We start from the raw sequence: 25,415 nt of genomic DNA on the forward strand, positions 1-25,415 counted from the left end.
CCGGAGTAGAATGGCACAGGAGGGAGTCTCTCACTGAATTTGAGGGGGAATAGAGGAATGCAAGGAGCCCCTGGTGTATGCCATACCGCAGCAATAAAATAACCAAATGTAATGCATTGCTGGTGGGAATGATGAATAAGGTTACCATGTTTCAGAGTAGCAGCCGTGTTAGTCTGTATTCGCAAAAAGAAAAGGACTACTTGTGGCACCTTAGAGACTAACAAATTTAAAAAATGATGTCCATCTGATTGCATTTGGAGAGGAAGATGATGTCTATCTGTACGAATTAGTTATTTGTTAGTCTCTAAGGTGCCACACGTACTCCTTTTCTTTTTAAGGTTACCATGGTATTTAAGGGAAGAGTTTCTCTCTCCATTCCCACCTTACACATTTGTCACTGTGCAGCCCACCCCTCCCAGGTGGAGGAAATCAATTCAAAGATCACAGGCCTGGGAGCATGTGACTATGGATGAGAGGGACATGAGGGCAGGTGAGCAGACTTGGGAATAGTACTCCATTAAAGAGTGGGTAGAACAGCCAGGAAAGGACCCATGAGGAGTCTAGGCTGAGTAACTCTCCATGGCTCCTAGTTAGAAGGTCTGGGAGAGGAGTTTGCAGGGAACCAGAGCTAGATCCGTGTAGGAAGGCTGGAGGGGAAAGGGAGGAAGCTTCACTAAAGACAGGACTGAGAATCTGAAACCAAAGTCTGAGTCAGAAAGGAAAGTTGGGTGGAAGAATTTTGTGGTGTGATGAACTTTAAGTTGATAACTCAGATGCCCAAAAGGGCTAGGTTAGTGAGAAAACACCTGCAATGTGCATGTGATTAGCTGGTGAAGAAGAGAAACTGAGGCAGAGGTGGGCCAAAAGCCAGGCCGGATAAATTTTCCTACAGTTACCTTTGTTCATCTTCCCTGCTCAGCTGCTGCTGTAGGCTGTCTTGGAGTATTTCCTCCTTAGCTATTACTACTTTCTTAGGTCATTTTAGTAGTTCAGGTCTTGGCATGTTCTTTCTTTCACAACCCGTTGAAAGCTTTCTGCAAGAGGGTTAGTCAGACCTCCCATCAGCTTCATTCCCTCTTTCTCTAGCTCTGCCTGTGTGAAGGAAAAGAGAAAAGTAACCACTTTCTCACCCGTAAACTTCCCCCACTATTTCTTAAAGTGTTTTTCCCCCCCATCTTTGGAAATTGGACTTTTTAATTTTTTCAAACTGAAATTGAATGTTTTCAAAAGTGGGTGGGGGGAAAAATCATCTCAGTTTTAAGGAGGGAAAAAAAGCCCACCACAATTGGCACAGTGCCATTCCCTCTCCACTTCTCCCCCCCCCCCCAAAAAAAAAAAAAAGGAAGGAAAACATCATTTAGAAAGTTCAAAAACCGGAACATTGAGAGAAGTTGAATTGTTTGAGAACATTTTAGAAAAATGGCAGAATCGTCGGGTTTGGAATGGGAAAAAAGTGAATCAGTGCTATTCGAGATTCACAAGAAATAAGATATTTTCACAGATGCCAAAATATGAATTTAGTCTGCTTTCTTGGAAAAAAATTAAAAATAGATTCATAGACAGATCACTGCTTCACATTTACATGGCATGTCTAAGGTTCCCCTATTCCAAAAGAGCAGGAATAAAGCCAAGAATAAGAGTTTCATTAAAAGTAAAGTCAGCTATGTAAATCTTTAAAGTTTAATTTATAAACCCATCCTAGTGAAACCTCTCTTGTGTCTAGACCTAAAGGGTCAGATTTATGGATTTGAACTCAATTGGCTTCACCAATTCAGTTCAATTCAGTTCAACTTACTGCTTAAATAAGGAGGCACAGTATTCTGGGAACTATCCATTATCATGATCTTACTTGCACCAGCTTTCTTGTAGATTGCAAGATAATACATTTAGATTTCACTGCTGTTAATTGAACAGTCCGATAAAAATGAATTACCTGCATTGTCATACCGTCTTTGTTACTCATTCAAAACAAAAGTGAAAATAAAAGAAAATGTACTTTAAGTTAATTTTAAACAAATTCTAAACTGTTTGGATGGCCTTGTTTGTTTAAATGTTCACACACGTTGAGAAATTCTGCCTCCATGTACTCCCCTGCAGTTCCAACAAAGTGACACAGGAGTAAATTGGGGCAGATTTTAGCCCTTTGGGCTAATTCTTGTACTCTGTAGGGTGAATAACATTGTTTGGTGATGGGAAGTGTGCATCTGGTACACAGAAGGGGTCTAGTCTGTCTAGTGGTGCATGTAAGACTCCTCAATAGGATTTACATATACAAATGGAGAGAAAAGACCACAAAGTGCTGCTGAATGCAACCAAACATTTAGATCAAGGGACTGGGAATCAGTTCTGTTGCAAAATCTGCCACTGATTTGTTCTTTGACCATGGGCAAGTCACTTAACCTATCTGTGCCTGAGTTCCCTAGCTGTAAAATGGGGCTGATAATCCTTCTTTTGGTCTGTCTTGTCTATTTAGAACGGCCTGTATGCGAGCCAATTTTTAATGGCACGCTGCTCTCTGCCGGGGACAGCAGCGTGCAATTAAAAATCCTGCCTGACCCGGCCCACTCTTCTCCGCCCACCGCTCTCTCCTTGCAAGGCAGGCAAGCTTCCTTCTCCCCCCTCCTCTTCCCCCAGCATGCAGGATTCCTGCCCCTCCTTCTTTCCCTCCCTGCGGAGCACTCTCTACTCTGGGGACCTTGGGGAAGGGGGTGGAATCGGCATATCCCCTTCAGCCCCCTGCCGTGAGCTGCTCAGGGCAGGGGGCTGGGAGCACCCCCATGACCCCAGCCTACACCCTCAGCCCTCTGCCCTGACCCCTGAACCCCCCCCCACACCTCCTCAGCCCTGTGCCCTCATCCCTGCACCCCCTCACAACCCCAGCCCTGACTCTGGCATCCCCCACACATACCCAGCCCCTCCAGCCCCCTGCCCTGACTCTTGCACCCCCCACATCCACATCCCCACCCCCACCCTGAGCACTAAACGGGAGCGCCTGTACACACACACCCACATTCCCACCTGCACCCCTCGCACCAAATAGGAACTGCCCAGGTAAGCACTCCACACCCAAATCTCCTGCCTCAACCCTGAGCCCCCTCCCTCATTCTAGCTCCTGGCCAGACCCTGCTCCTTCACCCCCAGCCCTGTGCTCAGTGCACTCCCACCCTCATCTCAGTGCAGAGAGAGGAAGAGAATGGGCCAGAACCAGGGAGAAAGTAGGTACCTACTCTATGTGGATAGGGCCAGGACCCCAGACCGGCAGTGGACTGAGCGGGGCTGGCAGCTGCGACCCTGGCAGGAGCTGGCAGATGGAACCTCAGACCGGCAGCGGTTTGAGCCGCTCAGCCCACTCAGCTGCCGGCCCCTTGCCAGCCAGGGTCCCGGCTGCAGGCCCCGCTCAGCCCACTGCAGGCCTAGGTGAACAGAACCCCAGGCCGGCAGCGGGCTGAGCGGGCCAGCGGTGTAGGAGCAGCATTTTAATTTAATTTTAAATGAAGCTTCTTAAACATTTTGAAAACCTTGTTTACACATGACAATAGTTTAGTTATATAATATATAGACTTAGAGAGAGAGAGCTTCTAAAAACGTTAAAACGTATTACTGGCACGCGAAACCTTAAATTAAAGTGAATAAATGAAGACTCAGCACACCACTTCTGAAAGGTTGCCAACCCTGATTTAGAATAACTCCTTGGATGGGGTAGGCTCTTAGGATATGTTTGTACAGCACCTAGCACAATGGTGCGCCTGTCACCTTTAGTATTACATTTAGTGTGTAGAATTCCTAATAATTCCCCAGAGATATGCCATTGAGGGCCATTGCCACCTTTCCTTACCTGAGTCCCTATCCAAGTGAGGAGTCCTATTGACGCATCTGTGGAAGGATTGGATAACTAGGCTCATAGTGTCTAGCGTTACCTCAAAACTTAATTTTAAAATGCTCCATGGTTCCTGCTAACTTCTTTTACAAACAGCACCATCCCTTGATGTGTTTGGTTGTGTTTTAAATGTTCTCAGGCAGGGCACCCAAAGAACACCCCATAACTTTGCTTTGAAGACTCTGAGGAGAATTTTTTTAAGTTGTCACTAAGTGGCCTCATTTCTGCTTTCCTCCCTGAATCTGTTAAGCCCCTACTGGATGTGTCATCTCCATAGTGGGGTCATTGCTCGGCACCTATGTGTTCCTCTATGAGGCCCTGTAGGTCCCCATTGCCCAGCAAAGTACACTAAGCTATACTGGTAAACAGTGGATAAGATTGTCAGCATTAAGTTAACCAAATCTCTTTGAGAAATGAGCTGTAGACTACTTCAGGAGCTTCATGTGCCCCTATAGTATCACTGCCTTTGGGGAGGGGGTGCCATTTCCCTCCAGTGCTCCACTCACCAGCCCCTCTCTGGATCATCTATTACTAGATCCCTAGAGCCACTCTGTGCCTCTGATGGTTATGCTGCTACTGTACTCCAGCATCCTCTGTAGAATTATACAACTTGTTACCTGCCCCATCTATGGGTCAGCTAGTCCCAGCCTTCCTTCCTGGGACAGATAATGACAGGAACCCTGAGAACTGAAGCTCCCAGTCCTTCCATAGGATTTGCCCTGGGATAGCATAATTTGACCTGCATTTAGGGGCATGCTAGAAAGTTCCCCTCACTGCTGCGTTGTGGCTCCTGAGCTGCTTGGTGAGGTTCTCCCTGAGCAACACAAATGCTGTGATGCCCTCTATTACAATGTGTATGAATGGCCTAGTTTGGGTGCAGCTGTCCAACGGGGGCTCCCTCATTCAGGAGATGGAAGTGCAGTGCTGGTACATGAGCAGTTGTGAATGGCACACAGCATGGGGAGGATGATTTTGTTTTTCTCATGTCCTGAGTGGAGCAGTGCCCCACAGGCAGAAGCATCCCCTTCTTTTGTTTGCAGCTATTCTTGGCACACTAAGTAGCTCTAAAAATGTTTTAATTCCTTGCTTAACCTTTGCTTTTGGAGAGAGACGGTTAATTTAATGAAGCCAGGTGCAAATCGATGACTATTCTATTTCATTTCCAAGACTAGCCGAGCCTCCAAGATAAATGTCAGATATTGCTTTCCCCTACCTGTTCTCTGATTAGGTGTCCAGTGCTGAAAGGTGAGATGACCTTCTGGGCTAACCTTACAATTTCCTGGAAGGTCACAGAGTCACAGCAGCCCACAATGGGGCTCCTTATTTGACTATTAAAGAAAAATAAAATCAATATCAAACAATAAATATTAAACAGCTGACTGCAGCCAAACTTTCCAGGTACCTATGGGTCAAGGTAGAATGACCACGGCTGTGCTGCTGCTGGCTATGTGCCAGGTATGTTCCTGTCGTGTCAGAAGACAGCATTAGAGAAAGTGCTGCCCTTAGGCCAGTACTGATTGGCAGGAAGATGCATCAGTTAGGAGCCTGAAATATTAACGGGACAGTTAGAGTGATCCTTGGAGGCTCAAGACTAAACTGATGGCGAGAGGATTTGTAGGACAGGATGCAGAAGATAAAGCGATAATACAGAAGCAGAAAATTTAACTCTAGCAAGGGATTCACCTGGACAAATGTGGAAGGTGATGTCTCTTTGCCTACAGAACAGGTATAGCCATGGAAATTTACCCACCAATGTTTCTCTCTTCTAACCTTCAGGGACCACCCCTAGAAGTAAGAGACTCAGGATGGTTCTAGGATATTGTGGACAGGTCATCCTCCCCCCCCTGTGGTTATAATGATCTACGGCTGCACCCCCACCTACTCATAAGAATCTGCGGCATGAGCCCTGCCCAGTGGGTGGGAGTAGGGGAACCCAGGCCTTCCCTCTCCACTGGGTTCTAACCCAGGGACTCTCTTGGGCTAGGCTGGGGCTTTCTGGGCCCAGAATTGTTCTTGTACCCTTATCTCCATAGTGTGGGGCTGTATCCACCCCATCACAGACTACTAGTTCAGCCTTATGCCTTTTTGGTTTGTGGACTTTCTACTTAGTTTGTCCGTTGTTATGAAGCCATCCATTTGTTTTATATAATAGGCCACTGCCCACTTGTCATATTCCCCCTTGTACCCTAGAGATGAAAGGCTCCATATCCTTCCTCTCTACCACATAGGCCCTTGGCTGAAAAACATTTTGGTGAACTGGGCCTTCCTTAGAAATGACGTCTGAAAGGGAATATCCCAGAAGCAGAACGGTCCCTTAATGGGCAATCCCTAACGTAATCAACATTTGTGAATGAGACCCAGCACTTTTCCCATGGCCTCTTTAAGCTTTTGAGACTACCAATAAGGGTGCCATTGCAGTGAGGGCTTTTATTATGTAGACACTTGACCACTGGAAGCTAGACTAAACCTACCAATTTACTTCACCATGTAGCCATCAGATGGCAACTACTTTGTGACTAGTACCAACCTGACCTGGATTCAAACTAACAGCCTAGAGGAGAACAACGTGGTCAGCTAGTACACCTCCTGTTGAACATAATACAACATGTTGCTGCTTGTGAACAAAATGGCATGGACGGCAATAATCTATCCCAGTTGGCATGATGGAGAAATGCTCCCTGTAACCCATAGTAACTAAAGCAAGTGCTACATATAACAAATCATAAGCAGATTCAGCGTTACTTATTCATTCTTCTTCTGGTTTACTCTGCAAGCCTGGTGAGAAAATGTAAAAGCAGAGAAGTGACAGCAGTAAGAGTACTGGCTTTGACAGATGTATGTTATCTCCTGCTTTGTTGTTTTTCTACAGCCTGTTCCTAATGATTGATTTCATGAACTAAGATTGCATATAAATCTCTAGTTCCATTCTAGGGTGGTAGTGGTACAACAAGCACAAACTGGAACAGAACTAGTGACTCATATGCCTGGACATTCCTGATAGTTAGCAAGGAAATAAATATCGATGCTGTCAGTATTCATGCAATAACTGATAAAAAAAAAAAAAGAAAGAAGAAAAAGTAATCATTTAGTGCCTGATCCTGCATTCCTTGTGCACCCAAGACTCATAGTGACTTTGGTGGTAGTTGTGTTTGTCTAATGAATGGAGGATCAGGCTCTTGCAAACTGATATTCTTTCCTATCAGGGACTTAGGGGGAAGGAGGAATGGAATTAATTGTCTTTGGAATTTGCAGTGCATTCTTTAGCAATAACTAACAAAGAAAACTATTTCACCATGGTAATAAGCCTTCCTTTCCTATGAAATGTGCATGCATTTAGGATGAGTAAACTTTCCAGTGGTTTTAATTTGCTCAATAATATTTTTTAAAAAGCCTAGATAACTGGTTGTTTATATTTTGGGCTATATTCTGCACTCAGGTAAATGTGGTTCCATGAAAATCAATGGGTCAGATGCATCTCTCTTGCATTTTCTCCCATTTCTCAGCCAGTTAGCTTGGTGGAGGTGCAGAATGGGTAAGGGGTAGGCCTAGATCTTCTGGGAACCCAGAAGAGCATTCCCAGCTCACTGTTCTGCACTTGCTAGTTCCTCCTCTGTCTGTTGTCAAGACCCAAGCCTACAGCTGTTACATTCCCTGCAGCAGAAATGTCTACCTGGAGGGGAAGGGAAACACAGAACAATGAATTCAGATCCCAACCCGCATAAGAATGGGGAAAGTATTCAATTTCGAATGCCCCCACCCTCTTCAAAGTGCAAATGTATTTGTCACCTGAAAAAAAATTATAAAAAATGTGGGCCAGATTCTCAGCCATCATAAATCTGCATAGCTCTCTTGACTTCAACGGAGCTTTGCCATTGCACTTTAGCGGAGGATGTGGCCATTTGGGTCCAGTTTCAGCAGCTTACTCAGGGAAAGCACCCACTGAAATCAAGTAAAGTGTTTCTAAAACTGCCAATATACAGTCAAACAAGAACATACTTCGCAAGGTTAAATACCTCTGCTGAGTTTGAGGCGCTGCATTTCTGTTGCCATTAACTGCAACCTTGCAAACCTCACTCATTTACAAACAGATGCATTGAAGACAACAGGACTACTTGTATGAGTAAGGACTACATGCAGGAGTATGGGTTTGTAAGATAGGTCGTTAGCAGAGCCAGCCTTTTAGAACTCAAGAATTTCTGGCTCCTATTTGAATACTCAGTCCTTTAGGCTATATTGTCTTAGTCTCCTGTTTGTTCAGGTCATCGCAGCAATAGTTGAACTGATTCAAACATTGATCTGAACCCTAATGAAATTACCCTCCCCCCATTGCCCTTTAACTCCCCTCTTATTATTACTAAAACACTAGCAGTCTCCCTTAAATCTTGTATAAACAATTCAATGTGGCTTTGAAGCATAAACCTCCACTCACATATGAAGTAGACTTCATTAGCTGTTTCCTATGTGATAAATCCCCTGTATTACGAATGTCCTGCTAAGTAAATGTTAATTGTATTAAAAATGAATGAAAAATCATTAAATTGTAGTATATTAATGAGTGGCAGTACAGCTCATCTGTCATAAGAGAAATCCTTGCCTATAATCAAAGGAATTCAGAGCTGAAAATAAATGATAAAATATGATCTATCCCATTAGTACCAGAGCTACTATTAATATATCCTCCATCAACATTTTTGATAGATAGAAAAAGGAATATTCACCTCAGAAAGAACTGGAGAGGACATTCTTTTTCATTAAAGCTTACGGATTGCAGAAGACGGAATAGAGAGAATACTCTGGGAAGCCCAGAGGAGTGAATTATCATGATTTTTTCCACTTGATTATTATGAATAATAATATTGGTCATATAGTGACATATAGGCAATACAAAACCCACTACTGTTCAACTCCAGCCTCAAACGCAAAACTAGCTCTTATCCAACATGGGTATATTGCCTAGCATGAGATGCTTTTCCAGCTACTCCCTGACTATCTTTACCACTTACCACTTAAACATTTAGATGTTCCCCTCACCATTCTGGTAAGTGGGAAATGCTGTATATATTTCTGTCTCTCTGACAAGGAAGGGAGGCATAAGGGCACATAAGAAAAGGGCTGGGGGTGCGGAAGGATGGTTCAGGCACTATCCTGGGGCTAGAAAGACTTGAGGTCAATTCCCTGCCCTGCCACAGACTTCTTTTGTGGCCTTGGGCAAGTCGCTTAGCTTCTTCAAGGTTCAGTTTCCCAGCTTGTAAAATGGGGATAATTGCACTTCCCTGCCTCCCAGGGGCACTGTGGGGATAAATGCATTTAAGATTGCCAGGTGCTCAGACACAATAGTGACAGGGACATAGATGTATCGGAGATGGATGGAGCTGAGGAGTCTTCCACAAGCCCTTGTCTTGAATTTAGCAGCTCTGCATTACACAGCTGCTCCAACCTCAGGTAGAATCAATCCACAATGCACCTGGGACTTATGCTAGTTAGTGTTGTTATTTATTGGTGATCTGATGTCTCAACCAAGCCAGAGCCCCATCATGCTAGATATGTCATACATACATACATAGCAAATGAGCTTGCTCAGCTCAGTCCCTTGGGGATGGGGCGAATACATGGCAGAATTGCCATATGTATTTTGTGTGACTTGGCTGTCTCTAGGGAGGAGAGTTCCCTTCATAAATCAATGAAGAGACTGGATACCCTCAGCTCCCTTTAAATCACTCAGGGCGTGCTGAGACCGTTGGTCGGGAACCAGTGGGAAGATCATACCCTGACTGCGCTCCTGTATCTAGCTGTGTGTATAAAACAATGGACTTCAGTTTCCAGTGGTATCCTTTCCCTAACTTCCAAAACCACAAGCATGTCCTTACAGGTTGTTACAAAAAGCTCAACCCAGCTCCTGTTGGAGTCAGTAGGAATTTCGCCATTGACTTCATTGGCAAAGGAGCAGGCTCTTAATAAACCTTGTATGCAATCCATTAGTTATTATGACAATGCCTGCTCTTATCTCTTCCTCTGCCTTGTTTGAATTTTTTCTTTCATCTCATAAACTGTATCTCTGTTTGTTTTATGACTAAAACCCTTGCAAGCCAGCTATACAGTGCACAGTACTTCCAAAGACTGACCGGATGTTTGCCTTCTGTTAACCGGGAATAATACTGATATTGCTAATCCTAAAATTCACATGTACACTAAAAAATAAACAGCCTGGCTTTGTTGTTAATGAGTAATTAGATATCAAGTAGCTTTGAGCAAAATAGGTATGTAAAGATGGCCAGACCTGCATGGGAATAGCTCCCCTTTACATGGCCTCTACTACAATGGATAGCGTGCGGGCTTTTGTTTTTGCATAAATCATTGTCAGGAAAACAAAGTCAGAAGCAACATGGCCCCTGAAAAGCAAATGCATTTAAATTATAATCATCTGCACTTTAAATATAGTGGCGGTTCTGCCTTCCATCACCCCAGTCCTATGTGCCATTCACAAATGTTAATTTAACAGTCTAATGCTTTCCAGGAGAAAGATGCATGCCACACGCCAATACACATGCCAGTAGGGGGCTCCAAAGTGGTGTTGGCAGCAGCAGCAACAACAGGAATTCAGGGGGAGCGCCCAAACGTCAATGAACTGACTAGCTAGCAGCCATAAGTAGGGTGACCAGATGTCCCATTTTTAAAGGGACAGTCCTGTTTTTTGGGCCTTCTTCTTATATAGGCGCCTATTACCCCCCACCTTCGTCACATTTTTTCACAGTTGCTATCTGGTAACCCTAGTCATAAGAGGCCCTTTAAAGAGTTCCCCCCAATGAACGAGAGCATATGCCTCTGCAGAGGGTTATAATGCCTGAAATATAGAACCGTTCATTCAAGACAGTCAAAAGGACACATTCAACTGGCTTGGAGTTGATTTATCCAGAGCCTAAATCCCATTACATACATGCAGCGGGCGCTGTTGGGGGGGGGAGGGGGTATGCTGCCCTTTTGGGAGCATTCATAAGAAGAGCTGAGTAGCAGATTTCCCCACAGTGGTTCCTGGACCCTTTCCTTGGCTTCTGCCTCTGTGTCCCCACCCCATCTGAAGAGTTAGAGCAGGGTTTGACTTACAATATCCCATGAAGAGTTAGATTGGGTGGTAAGAATTCTACAGGGCCTGTGATATAACTAAGTCACCGCCTGAATATACTTGGGCTGTTACAAGACGTGACACAATATGAGCCCAATCCTGCGAGGTATTGTGTATTCCCTACTCCCTTTTGTTCTTGGGTTCTCAACACCTTGCAGGCTTGGACCCCTACATTCTATTACTTTTTGCAAACTTTAAAAAATCATCTCCCTAAAAATGGCATAAACTATTACAGTATACAGTCATGTACTTGCATGGAAGTTATGTATAGTACCTGCATATGATTACATACAAGAATTTACCACACCTGCCAATTAGTTATCTGAATTGAACACAATTTAAACCAGATCAGCATTTGGCCTTAAGTGATTGCAGCGTTATGGTACCATTTAAGCAAAGTGTTAGCAAATTAGCCTAAGATGGGAAAGGAATATTTTTCTCTTTATTATATGGTTCTGTTTTCTATGAAAATGACTGAAAATAATTAGCAGCATGCTACGTGAAAACAATGCAAATGAGTTCATGTTGCTTCTGAAAATAGCATAGTTCTGGTTTCAGTACTTGCTTTAACTTTGAGAGAAGAAAAATAAATTAATGAAAATGTCGGGTCTTTTGAGGTTATGACACCTACAGTGAGCTGTGGTTGATCTAAAATATGGTTCATGCTTCATCCTTTTCCGCTTCTTATTTGTGTACAATCATACCAGCAGCAGAGAGAAAATTTTAGCATGTGTCATTTCCGTTAAGGCCTTTCTAAGTTTAAAAGATCAAAACAAACAAAAAAACTAGTTGCGTTGTGTTCCACAGAGCTACACTGTTGTCCCATCACAGCGTCTATTTCAGAATAGCCGCTTTGTACTAGTTTTCCTGTGTGTGTGTTTGGAGGCGGGAGGTGGGGGGGGGGGGTAGAATCATTTATTACTTTTTTGTATTTAGGCTAAAGGCAATTCTGATCTTCTTTCATCATGCATGGATCCTGGCCTTCACGTTCTCACACACCCTGCTATGTGCCTAGCTGTTTGGAATTCTCCCACACCTCTCTTCTATGTTGCCTGGTGGTGGCATATCAGCTGGTAGGAGGGGTTTTACCTCTGGTCCCCTTTTGAATTATCACAAATTTGGACAGAGAAAAACATCTGCTTTTCAATTTAATTGGTCGAACATCAGTCTTCAGAGCGTACCTACATCCTCTAATGATTACAGTATTTTATTGTTTTATGGCTATAGATCATGTGCAGTCATAGTAATAGTACTGAGAGTTGTTGGTAATATACAAACATATAATTTAAACTACATAAAGGGCTGGGAAAGTGAGTAGAAAATTCTACCAAAATCATACAATCATAGAAGATTAGGGTTGGAAGAAACCTCAGGAGGTCATCTAGTCCAATCCCCTGCTCAAAGCAGGACCAACACCCACTAAATCATCCCAGCCAGGGCTTTGTCAAGCCGGGCCTTAAAAACTGATAAGGATGGAGATTCCGCCACCTCCCTAGGGAACCCATTCCAGTGCTTCACCACCTTCCTAGTGAAATAGTGTTTCCTGATATCCAACCTAGACCTCCCGCACTGTAACTTAAGACCATTGCTTCTTGTTCTGTCATCTTCCACCACTGAGAACAGACTAGCTCTAACCTCTTTGGAACCCCCCTTCAGGTAGTTGAAGGCTGCTATCAAATCTCCCCTCACTCTTCTCTTCGGTAGACTAACTAACCCAAGTTCCCTCAGCCTCTCCTCATAAGTAATGTGCCCCAGCCCTCTAATAACTTTCGTTACTCTCTGCTGGATTCTCTCCAATTTGTCCACATCCCTTCTGTAGTGAGGGGACCAAAACTGGACGCAATACTCCAGGTGTGCCTCACCAGTGCCGAATAGAGGGGAATAATCACTTCCCTTGATCTGCTGGCAATGCTCCTACTAGTACAGCCCAATATGCCATTGGCCTTCTTGGCAAGAAGGGCACACTGCTGACTCATATCCAGCTTCTCGTCCATTGTAATCCCCAGGTCCTTTTCTACAGAACTGCTGCTTAGAATGGTAGCATCTGATGCTCACTTTGCACAAGTGTTTCCCCAAGGTGAATGAAGATGACAATGAGTTCAGTGGAAAGGAAGAGCACACTGAAATATTTTCCTCAATATATTAGATATACTAGCTCAATAAACAAAGTATTTAAACACATACCTAATATAAACCACAGAAACAGTGTCGCTGACTTTAGTGGGACTGTTCATAACTTAAACACAGGAATGTGCTTAGATACTGTCAGAAATATAAAGGGAAGGGTAATCACCTTTAAAATTCCTCCTGGCCAGAGGAAAAACCCTTTCACCTGTAAAGGGTTAAGAAGCTAGGATAACCTCGCTGGCACCTGACCAAAATGACCAATGAGGAGACAAGATACATTCAAAAGCTGCGGGGAGGGAGAAACAAAGCCTCTCTCTCTGTCTGTGTGATGCTTTTGCCAGGGACAGAACAGGAAAGGAATCTTAGAACTTAGTAAGTAATCTAGCTAGATATGCATTAGATTCTGTTTGTTTAAAGGGCTGAGAAAATAAGCTGTGCTGAATGGAATGGATATTCCTGTTTTTGTGTCTTTTTGTAACTTAAGGTTTTGCCTAGAGGGATTCTCTATGTTTTGAATTGAATTACCTTTTAAGGTGTTTACCATCCTGATTTTACAGAGGTGATTCTTTTTACTTTTTCTTCTATTAAAATTCTTCTTTTAAGAAACTGATTGCTTTTTCATTGTTCTTAAGATCCAAGGGTTTGGGTCTATGGTCACCTGTGCAAATTGGCGAGGACTTTTATCAAGCCTTCCCCAGGAAAGGGGGTGTAAGATTTGGGAGGATTTTGGGGGGAAAGACGTTTCCAAATGGACTTGTTCCCAGTACCGGTATTAGACATTTGGTGGTGGCAGTGAAAGTTCAAGGGCAAAAGGTAAAATAATTTGTACCTTGGGGAAGTTTTAACCTAAGCTGGTAAAAATAAGTTTAGGAGGTTTTCATGCAGGTCCCCACATCTGTACCCTAGAGTTCAGAGTGGGGAAGGAACCTTGACAGATACCATTCCGCTAACACACCTAAGGTCTAGTGGTTAGGATTCAGCCTTCTCACCGCCGTGGCCAGGGTTCGATTCCCGATCAGGGAAACAAGCTTTTGGGGGGGGAGGGATAGCTCAGTGGTTTGTGCATTGGCCTGCTAAACCCAGGGTTGTGAGTTCAATCCTTGAGGGGGCTGTTTAGGGATCTGGGGCAAAAATTGGGGATTGGTCCTGCTTTGAGCAAGGGATTGGACTAGATGATCTCCTGAGGTCCCTTCCAACCCTGATATTCTATGATTCTATATGCATAGTATTAAACACATGAACAGTCCCGTTAATTCTAATGGGATTACGTGCCTACATAAAAGTTTGGCTGGGTTAGTTCTCATTCATTCCTCATTACAATCTAGAAAGTCTAACTATATATTTCTGGACCCTAGGTTTATGCATCAGCTGTTAATGACAGAGGAGGAGATTGGTTTCTGGATTCTTATCCTTATAAACACGATCATGCAAGAACCAGTGTTTCTCAGATTGAAATCTGTGATAAACAATAATCTGAATTCACCAAGAAGAGAGTCTCACTATTTTATGTTTCAGAGTAGCAGCTGTGTTAGTCTGTATTCGCAAAAAGAAAAGGAGTACTTGTGGCACCTTAGAGACTAACAAATTTATTAGAGCATAAGCTTTCGTGAGCTACAGCTCACTTCATCGGATGCATTTGGTGGAAAAAACAGAAGAGAGATTTATATACACACACAGAGAACATGAAACAATGGGTTTATCATACACACTGTAAGGAGAGTGATCACTTAAGATAAGCCATCACCAGCAGCGGGGGGGGGGGAAAGGAGGAAAACCTTTCATGGTGACAAGCAAGGTAGGCTAATTCCAGCAGTTAACAAGAATATCAGAGGAACAGTGGGGGGTGGGGTGGGAGGGAGAAATACCATGGGGAAATAGTTTTACTTTGTGTAATGACTCATCCATTCCTAGTCTCTATTCAAGCCTAAGTTAATTGTATCCAGTTTGCAAATTAATTCCAATTCAGCAGTTTCTCGTTGGAGTCTGTTTTTGAAGCTTTTTTGTTAAAGGATAGCCACTCTTAGGTCTGTAATCGAGTGACCAGAGAGATTGAAGTGTTCTCCAACTGGTTTTGAATGTTATAATTCTTGACGTCTGATTTGTGTCCATTCATTCTTTTACGTAGAGACTGTCCAGTTTGGCCAATGTACATGGCAGAGGGGCATTGCTGGCACATGATGGCATATATCACATTGGTAGATGCGCAGGTGAAGGAGCCTTTGATAGTGTGGCTGATGTGATTAGGTCCTATGATGGTATCCCCTGAATAGATATGTGGACAGAGTTGGCAACGGGCTTTGTTGCAAGGATAGGTTCCTGGGTTAGTGGTTCTGTTGTGTGGTGTGTGGTTGCTGGTGAGTATTTGCTTCAGATTGGGGGGCTGTCTGTAAGCAAGGACTGGTCTGTCTCCCAAGATCTGTGAGAGTGATGGGTCGTCCTTCAGGATAGGTTGTAGATCCTTGATGATGCGTTGGAGAGGTTTTAGTTGGGGGCTGAAGGTGATGGCTAGTGGCGTTCTGTTATTTTCTTTGTTGGGCCTGTCCTGTAGTAGGTGACTTCTGGGTACTCTTCTGGCTCTGTCAATCTGTTTCTTCACTTCAGCAGGTGGGTATTGTAGTTGTAGGAATGCATGATAGAGATCTTGTAGGTGTTTGTCTCTGTCTGAGGGATTGGAGCAAATGCAGTTATATCGTAGAGCTTGGCTGTAGACAATGGATCGAGTGGTATGATCTGGATGAAAGCTAGAGGCATGTAGGTAGGAATAGCGGTCAGTAGGTTTCCGATATAGGATGGTGTTTATGTGACCATCGCTTATTAGCACCGTAGTGTCCATGAAGTGGATCTCTTGTGTGGACTGGTCCAGGCTGAGGTTGATGGTGGGATGGAAATTGTTGAAATCATGGTGGAATTCCTCAAGGGCTTCTTTTCCATGGGTCCAGATGATGAAGATGTCATCAATGTAGCGCAAGTAGAGTAGGGGCATTAGGGGACCAGAGCTGAGGAAGCGTTGTTCTAAGTCAGCCATAAAAATGTTGGCTTACTGTGGGGCCATGCAGGTACCCATCGCAGTGCCGCTGATTTGAAGGTATACATTGTCACCAAATGTGAAATAGTTATGGGTGAGGACAAAGTCACAAAGTTCAGCCACCAGGTTAGCCGTGACAGTATCGGGGATACTGTTCCTGACGGCTTGTAGTCCATCTTTGTGTGGAATGTTGGTGTCGAGGGCTTCTACATCCATAGTGTCTAGGATGGTGTTTTTAGGAAGATCACCAACGGACTGTACTTTCCTCAGGAAGTCAGTGGTGTCTTGAAGATAGCTGGGAGTGCTGGTAACGAAGGGCCTGAGGAGGGAGTCTACATAGCCAGACAATCCTGCTGTCAGGGTGCTAATGCCTGAGATGATGGGGCGTCCAGGATTTCCAGGTTTATGGATCTTGGGTAGCAGATAGAATACCCCAGGTCGGGGTTCTAGGGGTGTGTCTGTGCGGATTTGTTCTTGTGCTTTTTCAGGGAGTTTCTTGAGCAAATGCTGTAGTTTCTTTTGGTAACTCTCAGTGGGATCAGAGGGTAATGGCTTGTAGAAAGTGGTGTTGGAGAGCTGCCTAGTAGCCTCTTGTTCATACTCCGACCTATTCATGATGACGACAGCACCTCCTTTGTCAGCCTTTTTGATTATGATGTCAGAGTTGTTTCTGAGGCTGAGGATGGCACCTGATCAACATCCTCTACAGCAAACAGGGAAAGATTAAGAATGAGCTCTCAAAACTGGATACTCTCATAAAGAACCAACCTTCCACACAAACTTCCTCGTGGCTGGACTTTACAAAAACTAGACAAGCCATTTACAACACACACTTTGCTTCTCTACAAAAGAAAAAGGACACTAAGCTATCTAAACTACTATATGCCACAAGGGGCCACAACAATGGTTCCCGTAACCCACCCAGCAATATTGTTAATCTATCCAACTATACTCTTAGCCCAGCAGAAGAATCTGTCCTATCTCGGGGCCTCTCCTTTTGCCCCTCCACCCCCACGAACATAATACAGTTCTGTGGTGACCTAGAATCCTATTTTCGACGTCTCAGACTCAAGGAATATTTCCAACACACCTCTGACCAACATATTAACCCACAGAGACCTTCCTGCCAACACTACAAAAAGAAGGATTCTGGGTGGACTCCTCCTGAAGGTCGAAACAGCAGCCTGGATTTCTACATAGAGTGCTTCCGCCGACGTGCACGAGCTGAAATTGTGGAAAAGCAGCATCGCTTACCCCATAACCTCAGCCATGCAGAACACAGTGCCATCCACAGCCTCAGAAACAACTCTGACATCATAATCAAAAAGGCTGACAAAGGAGGTGCTGTCGTCATCGTGAATAGGTCGGAGTATGAACAAGAGGCTACTAGGCAGCTCTCCAACACCACTTTCTACAAGCCATTTCCCTCTGATCCCACTGAGAGTTACCAAAAGAAACTACAGCATTTGCTCAAGAAACTCCCTGAAAAAGCACAAGAACAAATCCGCACAGACACACCCCTAGAACCCCGACCTGGGGTATTCTATCTGCTACCAAAGATCCATAAACCTGGAAATCCTGGACGCCCCATCATCACGCCATCACCTTCAGTTCCCAACTAAAACCTCTCCAACGCATCATCAAGGATCTACAACCTATCCTGAAGGACGACCCATCACTCTCACAGATCTTGGGAGCAGGCCAGTCCTTGCTTACAGACAGCCCCCCAATCTGAAGCAAATACTCACCAGCAACCACACACCACACAACAGAACCACTAACCCAGGAACCTATCCTTGCAACAAAGCCCGTTGCCAACTCTGTCCACATATCTATTCAGGGGATACCATCATAGGGCCTAATCACATCAGCCACACTATCAGAGGCTCCTTCACCTGTGCATCTACCAATGTGATATATGCCATCATGTGCCAGCAATGCCCCTCTGCCATGTACATTGGCCAAACTGGACAGTCTCTACGTAAAAGAATGAATGGACACAAATCAGACGTCAAGAATTATAACATTCAAAAACCAGTTGGAGAACACTTCAATCTCTCTGGTCACTCGATTACAGACCTAAGAGTGGCTATCCTTCAACAAAAAAGCTTCAAAAACAGACTCCAACGAGAGACTGCTGAATTGGAATTAATTTGCAAACTGGATACAATTAACTTAGGCTTGAATAGAGACTGGGAATGGATGAGTCATTACACAAAGTAAAACTATTTCCCCATGGTATTTCTCCCCCCCACCCCACCCCCCACTGTTCCTCTGATATTCTTGTTAACTGCTGGAATTAGCCTACCTTGCTTGTCACCACGAAAGGTTTTCCTCCTTTTCCCCCCCTGCTGCTGGTGATGGCTTATCTTAAGTGATCACTCTCCTTACAGTGTGTATGATAAACCCATTGTTTCATGTTCTCTGTGTGTGTATATAAATCTCTCCTCTGTTTTTTCCACCAAATGCATCCGATGAAGTGAGCTGTAGCTCATGAAAGCTTATGCTCTAATAAATTTGTTAGTCTCTAAGGTGCCACAAGTACTCCTTTTCTTTTCACTATTTTATAGTAGTGAAGACTTGCCAGTGCCCAGCACATCTCAGGGTCAAGTCCAAAATGCACAATATTAATTATATTGTTAGGTGCTGCATGTGGTTTGCACAATATGTTAATCCGGTAACTAAAACATTAATTATCTTTGACCCTATTGCACACTAATTAGGACTGGATCTCGGATCCATAAAAGGATTTAGGTATTGCAGCACTCAGCATTAAAACACCTGCCTTTTAGGTGTGTAAAAAAATTCCTGGAACAACTCTGAGGTCCACAAAGCTTGAGTTAGGTGCTTAGGTATGAGGATAGACAGATGCCTTAGAATGGGATCCACAAAAGCCAGTTTGCTAGTATAAAAGCCACCTAAACTAGCCAATGAGAGATGCTGAGGTGAGGGATGGGTCTTAAGCCCCCGCCCCTCTCTCAGAGGTAGGAGCCTGAGTCTGGTCTGCAAGGAGATGCCTGTCTCTCCTTGCAATGTACAATCAGGAACCTATTTTGGAGCTAAGCAGCTTAGATGCCTAAGATGCTTCTTGTGAGAAGGAGTTGGGTCCCTGCCTTACTCTGCACAAACTGGTTGGAGCAGGTGGTGCCCACTTTATAACTTTTAGCCCAGTGGTTAGAGCACTTACCTGAATTCAATTCCCCACTCTGGCAGAGGGGAAGAAAGGGTCTGAACAGTGGTCTCCCTCACCTCTTAGGTGCGTGCTCTAACCATTGAGCTAGGGGATATTCTGATGTGGGGGCTCACTCAGTCTCTCCTGTTGAAGCTGTTCCATTGTGTATTAAACAATTAAAAAGTAATTGGGCCAGAGAGTGTGAGAGAATGACTCTAGTCTGGTGACTAAGACAGCCAGGGTCCAGTTGCCGTGCTCCAATCACTCTTTAGTTTTTTGTACACAATGGAACAACTTCAACTGGAGAGACTGAAGGAGTCCCACCTAAGATTATCCCATAGCCTAGGGGTTAGAGCACTTGCCTGAGAGGTGGAAGACTCTTCCTGGGGCTGAGAAGGGACATGAACCTGGGTCTCCAACATCTCAGGTGAGTGCTCTAACCACCGGACTAAAAGATACGCAATAGGCAGCAGCCCCTCCTCCTTGAGCCAGCTTTCAAATGGTGCCTGATCTGGTAGGTGGCCTCTGAGAATTCCTACTGGATCAGGCCCTGCATGTGAATTAGGTAGATGAATGCCTATCTTCAGCTGGTTTGTGACCCACTCTGGGGCTTAGCCAGGTGATAGGCATCCAGACGCCAGAGGGAGGCAGCAACATGCATGCTAAGAAGCAGACACGTAGGTGCCAAGGGAACGTTTATCCTGAAAACTTAGGCATCAAGTGAGTTTAGTTGCCTATGGAGTTTGGCGGGAGTTTTGTGGATCGCAGTGGAGCCTAAACCTGGGATGGACCTACACACCTAAACCCTAGACTTAGGTGACTATGTCTGGGACTTAGGCACCTCCATCACTTTGTGACTCTGGTCCAAGGCCCCTGCTGTATTCTCATTGAATAGCAATGCCCCAAAACAGGCAAAAATGGTTTATTGTTCCAACAGATATTTTGCGCCCAGGTACTCTCTCCAGTTGAAGTCAACAGGAAACTCACAGTACGTTTGGTGGAAGCAAGACTGCTGCAGGTTCTTTCTATGACTGATTAATTTAGAAGACAGATAATGAACTTCCAAAGTACAATCTAATTGAGGGAACATATCTTGGATCATATCAATAAACACTCATCTAGCTGATACATGACAATTTTATCTCAGCTGTTGGTATCTCAGATCTGAGGATAATCTAAAGCTTAATTATAAAGGAATACATTTTCAAAAGTGACTGGTGGTTTTTGGCTGCTCAACATGAAACAACTTAAAGGGACCTGGTTTTCAGAGAGTGCTGAGCACTTCCATAATGTCTGCAGTTGGGCGTCTCAAAAATGGAGGTACCTAACATCTATTTGTTAGGGTGAGCTGGCTTTTTAAGGGGGTTGGGATTCAGCTGCTCCTTTTGCCAGGCTAAGCCCAGCTTCCCAGGTGAAGGGAATAAGTCCTGGGGTCACATGGTAGAAACCGGTGACAAATAAAGGGCAGCCTGAAGTCAGGGAGCAGACTAGGGACAAGAAGGGAGCAGAGAGTTCCTTGGTTTAGCGGAAAGGATGAGGTTTAGACAAGGCACTTATACTGAGCTGTTTTGTTAAGGACAAATAAAACTTAGACCCTGAAGAAAAGGGACTGAACTCCTGTGGTTGCTGGTAGTTCTTAGATGCACAGCTGGTGAGTGGACTCCCTGGCTTACTCACTTATATATGGACTTCTGACAATGGGGGATCTGCTTTCACGTAGGCTCACCCTGCATATTATATTGACAGTTAAATAAAACAGTTAACTGTATTACATAACCAGTTCTTTCAGCATCCACACTATTGAGCACATACACAACTTCAAATAGGAAAAAAAATCCTGACAGTTACTGTAGCTGTTAAGATCAAACAGTGTCTTTGGTTCAATGGTGCAATGTATGTCATGAAGACATTTGACCTCCACTCTGCGATTCCTCCTTTACAGTATTTTTCCTGTCTCCATTTCATTGCCTTCTGTAGAACTACAGGCAACTGCTTTGAGATCCAACCCACGGATTCAGTCTGGGTTACCTCAGGGAGCATTATATTCTCCCTGCAAGACTGGGTTGGATCTGACTGGCGCTCCAAGTGGCAGCCAGTTTTGTGCCCTTGACAGAACTCACTACTGATTGACCAGTTTCTAACTAAGGGGCAGAGTGTCTGTGTGTGAATTTGGGACTGTTGGCCCTTAATGAACTCTTCCACACCAGCTACTGAGCATGGTTAACAACTTCCTGCACTGTGCTGAAATAGCAATTACTTGTTTGCAGTCACTGACGCCGTCTGTACTGCCACCTGGTCTGGGAAAAGTAGAAACAGCAACTGTACTTACAACGAGAAAGATTTTGGCTTAGCCCCATGAAATAAGAAATAGAAAAGGGGGTTATATATGTATGACGTAGTACATACTTCTCAATGTGATTCCTTGCATACACTCTCATAAGTGCACTACTTGAGTTGAAGGAGTCAGGTTCACATGGGATACTTGCAGCAATTACATCTCTGCTAGGTTTCAGAGTAGCAGCCGTGTTAGTCTGTATTCGCAAAAAGAAAAGGAGTACTTGTGGCACCTTAGAGACTAACAAATTTATTAGAGCATAAGCTTTCGTGAGCTACAGCTCACTTCATGAAGTGAGCTGTAGCTCACAAAAGCTTATGCTCTAATAAATTTGTTAGTCTCTAAGGTGCCACAAGTACTCCTTTTCTTTTTATCTCTGCTAGGGTTGGTCATATGTCATGGGATGAAATCTCCAGGAATAAGATTTAATTCCTGGAGACTCCAGGATAGTCCTGGAGGGCTGGCAGCCCTAATCTCTGCATGCTTATTATTTATTTGTTACAGTTACACTAAAAGGCCATCAGCTGCAATGGGGCCTGGTTGTGCCAGTCACTGCACAAATACATAATGAGACAGATCTTACCCCAAAGAGGTTACAACTGAAATAGACAAGGTAGCCAACAGATTTTACAAATTGGGGAAACTGAGTCATAGAGCAGCCAAATGACTTGGCCAAGGACACACAGGGAGGCTGTGTCAGAGTCTGGAACTGAACCTGGTAGCAGCTGAGTCCGAATCAATCACAATCCCATCCATCCTCTCATGAAGCTGCCAGGTTTAACAAGTATGATCTCATGTTCATAACTGGAGTTTGTCTTTGGACAATAAAACCAGGAATGAAAGTGTGTTTTAATTGCAGAAGGTGCTGTGATGGGTAGCAAGAGTGTATTAATGGCTAGAAAAAGCACCTTCAGTAAAGTCAATAGTTTGTGGCTAGACCAGACTTACTGTCTCTTTATATGCTTCTGATGATAGTGCAACCTTTTCAAAATAACAATTGAGCTGGCTGGGGCCCACATTTTGAAATGTGCATTACAAGTCAGATATTTGACTATCCCTTGATGAATCTTTGTCTGGGCTATATCCTGCTATTGATCTATAGCCAAAATTCCTATTAATTTCCATGGGAGCTCAGTGCACCAGGTAGCGGGATGTCTTATCTCCCATTCTATTGACGTCTCCCTCCCCTCGCACAATCCCTTTCCCATTTAGCAATATGCTAAGGGAAAGATATAAGGAGATCCCTGACACCTGTTTGCTACCCTTCATGTAGGGAATGCCTCATTCTGTTCTGTGTTGCTGAATAGAATCTGTGTGTGAGCTCTGATTTTGTTCCTTTTTTTTTTTTGCTTCATGTTTTCTGCCTCTGTTCTGAGAAGTCTGTGGAAATTTGCTAAATTTGCAGCAAGGAACTAGAAGAGTTGCTAAACACTAAAAATAACTTAGGAGAGGACTGTCCAATAAATTAGCTTTAAAATGACTTCTGGCAAAGGCTGAAAGCAGGGTCTGTACAGCAGTAGAGATGTCTGCTTCACTTGCATAGATTGTGCTCCTAAGCTGGAGAAATGCTCTAACAAAGATAATACTAAACAAACAGCTAGGACTGTGCAGCTTCCAAGCCCTTGAGAAATATTAATGCCTCAGAGAAATATGCTTAGCTTCATTTTCTAGGTGGAAGAATTAAGGCAGAGAGATTAGAAATATGATATTGACTTCAGAGTGAATAGAATAAGCCACAAGTGACTTACCCATGATCCCGGGGGAGTCTATCAGAGCTATAACTGAAATGCAGGAAGTCTGAGATTGTGAGTCATCTGATCAGGCGACTCTACTATGCTTCACTCTAGTAATAATGCCAATATCTATCTAACCCTTCACATCTACTTCACAAAACATCACAGCCTGCTGTGAAGTAGGTAAGTAGATATCACCCCCATTTTGCAGGGGGTACAAGCTAAGCTACCTCTTATCCTGGAAGCTCCATCAGTGTGTTCTGAAGAGAGGAATTAAAATATTACTAAGTACTACAAGGGAGAGAAAACCAAACCAAAATTAAAATAAACTTTCATGGAACACATTGAAAATTCACTATTATTTTCATCTTTGTACTGCAGCAGAGCCTAGAGGGCCACCCCGAGATCAGAGGCCCATTGTGCCAGGCAGTGTACACACACATAGTAGGGAAATAGACAAGACAGACAACGGGTAGGAGAAAGGGAGTTCTATTATACATGGTTCAGGTAGCAATGCCTATCGGTGAGGCCACTTAACACTTTCTACTGTAAGATCCTGTTTTCAGTTCAGCTGTTTGGGCTGAAATTTTCTGTCAGGTGTCTCCTTCAGGTGTTCTTATTTGTTTTTTTAACATTTTGGCAAAAATGGCCACCTATTTCTCAGAACACCAGATGTGAATAAAGATGTCTATCGATTGATGCTGACTTATTTCTTGAGAGCTTTGTGATAGAAGAGGATATTCAGCAGGGGTTGAATGAGGAGAGAATAGTGGTTGGGGCAGCCAGCTTGGAAAGGTTGTTTTCATGAGTACAACCAACACATAAGTCCTAGGAAATCCCTTTTGTTTGCATTTGGAAGATCAGTCATTCATTAAATTTATTTAAATGACATAGTGTCCTTAGTCTGTAATCTAGTGCAATTGCATGTTACATACACATTGAGCGAAATGCCCTTCTGTGCAGAGCCAGCACAAAGCTTGGGTGGTTCACAAGCTATCTTAAGACACTTTTTGTCCTGCTGTTTAAAAACCCAAAGACATACAATAGACGATAAAAGAGAATCTCATTTAAAATTGAGATAAAAGCCAATTTCTCTACAAAACTAATTATGAAGGGAAGGGGGAGAAAGAAAGGAGGAGGATTAGCTCTAAAGGAAAACGGAAACATGCTCTTGACTGAGGGTTTTTTTTTCCTTTGCAGTCCTTTGCATGGTCATGGCTTGGCACGCTTTCAGACCGTAGGAAGCATTGTGAAATTCCATGATAAGAGGGTTTCCTTTGAGCTGGCCAGTGTGGCTTTAAGAGAAATTGTTCAGTACTTCCCCTCACCCATTATATCAACCACACTTCTCTGAATGAATTTGCTCCTATTTTTTTTAAAGTAACCTTTAACCTTTCTGAGTCATTCATTCTCTGTCCCGATGCAGCTGTTGGAACAAGGTGAATTTGGGAGTAAGCTACACACAGGTCTGTGTGCAACGATATGAAAGAAAACCAAAAACTGCAGCTAGCTGTGCACATGCTGGATAACACGATGCAGATTAGACAGCGTAGGGTGAGCTCGTATTCTCTAGGTTGCACGGCCAGTTAAATGAGGAAAGTCACATCACTAATAATCCGTTATAGTGACTTTTAACTATTCTCCAGATCTATCGCTACTATTAATTGTTTAACTAAGTAGGTTTGTAGAGTATGTCCAGAGTGGCAGTAGACTGATGCAATTAGTAAAATGACCCTCTCACAGTTTGTGGAATAGATTGGCCAGGGTGGAAGGCACAGCACAGCTAATAAAATACAGTCATGTATGTTGATCCAGATTCAGTGGTGTACTCCAGCTGCTTTGTGCAGGTCTGATGATGCAAAGCAGCCATAAACCCAGTGTAATCAGGATTATAGGTGCTTTGCTTCACACAAGTGGCACAAAACAGCTGGGCCATGCCAGTGAATTGGCTTATTAGCTGGGCATCTTTAGAGGGCCTCTTCCTGCACAGCGCAGATGCAGAGTTTTGTGAATTAAGTGCAAGATA

Source organism: Dermochelys coriacea, chromosome 2 (genome assembly GCF_009764565.3).
Source record: "Dermochelys coriacea isolate rDerCor1 chromosome 2, rDerCor1.pri.v4, whole genome shotgun sequence".
Classification (NCBI taxonomy): Eukaryota; Metazoa; Chordata; order Testudines; family Dermochelyidae; genus Dermochelys; species Dermochelys coriacea.